Source organism: Vombatus ursinus, unplaced genomic scaffold (genome assembly GCF_900497805.2).
Source record: "Vombatus ursinus unplaced genomic scaffold, bare-nosed wombat genome assembly UNPS02015129.1, whole genome shotgun sequence".
Taxonomy (NCBI): Eukaryota; Metazoa; Chordata; class Mammalia; order Diprotodontia; family Vombatidae; genus Vombatus; species Vombatus ursinus.
The window spans coordinates 986,621-988,795 of record NW_020954907.1 but is presented as its reverse complement, the minus strand read 5'-3'; the positions used below and the strand labels follow the sequence as shown (position 1 = coordinate 988,795).

General features: G+C 43.4%; 1 pseudogene; it reads right to left on the bottom strand.

The window, feature by feature from the left end:
- Positions 1-302: 302 nt before the first annotated feature.
- Positions 303-716, bottom strand: LOC114031265 (annotated as a pseudogene).
- Positions 717-2,175: the final 1,459 nt, after the last annotated feature.

Sequence of the window (2,175 nt, the reverse complement as noted above, 5' to 3'; positions counted from 1 at the left end):
AACTCTATATACAAATAATGTATTGGCAAGTATCTAGTTTCAAATTAGGCTCCTATAACATGGAAAAGTAGATGTTTCCGTTTTAAAAATAAATTAATGAGAGCATATTTTGGTGAAGGGGAGGAGGCTAATCGGGGACTTGTCAATGTTCCAATTTGAACTGGATACTTGTTTCTTTTTACTTCTTGAGAAAAAACACTTTTGAAGGTCTTCTACATATTTCAGTAAATTATGCAGCAATCTTCTTCTTCTTTTTAAAAATTGTCCCAGAATTGTTTTATGGGAGATCTCTGGTCACTGAATTAGGTCTGATATTTTAAGACAATAGGAATAATAATCACCGCCAAAGGGATGACAGCAACCAGAGCCACGATGGCCTTCATTTTGCATCCACGCTGCCACATTGTTCTTCCAACCTGTTTAGATTTGTTGCTAAAAGCTGTTGTGTTACCTGATAAACTTTCTGATTTGTCTTGGACCTCATCTAGACTTTCTCCTCTTTCACTCACTTTTGTAATATTCTCTTGCATGACATCAACCACTCCATCCCCCTGATTCTGTACATGCCTAATTTGGTCATTCTGAGGTCCACATTTTGCTCCAGATGGACCCCTTCAGAGAAAATCCTCTTCTTCATTGGAATCTTCTTCCAAAAAATTTTTCCTTTTACTTTTCATGGAACCATCATTTAGGTGATGCTTGAATTTAGGAGGCATCGTTATTACTCAAAAAGTTGTTTTCCTTTTCCCAACTTTAAGAGGCAGATATATACCACCTGGGCATCTGCTGGGAGGCTTCTGGTTGCCCTTGGAGCCAGGTCAAGCCAGGATGAGTCTGACTGGGCTGAGCTGGGCCAGGGAAGGGAATGGGAGGGGAGAAAGGAGGAAGGAAGGAGGAAAAGGAGGGGGAGGGGGAAATGACTGAGGGTGTGGAATCAGCTTCAGCTACTTGGGTCCTCAGCTGCCCAGCTCCAACATGGCATCATATTTACATATGTACATGCTGTTTCCTCCAGCAGACCATATGCTCTTTTAGAGCAGGGGCAGTTTTGTTCATGTCTTTGAATCCTCAGCAGGTGGCGCAGTTCCTGGCAAACGGTAAGTGCTAAATCAGGTGGGGAACCTGCAGCCTCAAGGCCACATGTGGCCCTCTAGGTCTTCAAGTGCAGCCCTTTGACTGAATCCCAAAAATCAGTTTTGATTTTTGATGTTTGACACCCTTGATTTCATGTCTGCAAGTTTTATCTCCCCAGACACACTATAAGCTCACTGAAGTTTTTGGGTTTTAGCCCAGTGTTAGGCACAGAATAACAATCTCAGGGCTAGGAGGGATCCTAGAAGTCATTCAGTCTAGCCCACAGCTGAACATGAATCTATCTACACCATCCTAAGAAGTGGTCATCCAGGTACATCCTGAAACTCAGTTGATCTGAAACAGTCCACACAACTCTTCAGAGACAACTAATTGTTGGGGCTTTTCTTGTATTGCATAAGCCTGTTTGAGGATTCTACTCATTCACCCATTGCTCCCTGTCCCGCCCTCTGAGGTCTAGCAGAAAAGGTATATTGCCTCTTCCACAGGACAACCCTTCAAATACTTGAAGACAGCCAATATAGTGGCCTAAATCTACTCTTCTCCAGACTAAACGCTCCCAGTTTCCCTAGCCAGTCCAGCTAAGCAAGATAGCAGTCCATCCATCTCCAGAGCAGTTCAGCAGAAGTAAACTTGATGGGATTCCTTGAAGAATCCTGAAGTCAGGAGGTATGCCAGGACTGCATGTGTTCCCTACACATGCATCTGAGACTATTACAAAAGTCAACTTACTCATCTTTTATGGGCCAGGCACTGTGCTAAGTGCTGGGGAGACAAAGAAAGGCAAAAGACAGAGCCTGATTTCAGAGCTCACCTTCTATTTGGGGAGAGAACATGTAAACACTGTGGACAACAAGAAACACATATAGGTTAAGTTGGACATCATCAGAAAGGAAGGCACTAGCTAAGGGGGATTTGGGCCTGTTAGTTATGCCAAGGATATAATGGGCAAAAAGATTCCTTTGATCTTTAGTGTGGAGCCCGTTCTTTAGGCTCTTTGGATATGTGTGTGTGTGTGTGTGTGTGTGTGTGTGTGTGTGTGTATACGGGGAGGTGAAAGTGGTTCCTTACACAACAGATGAG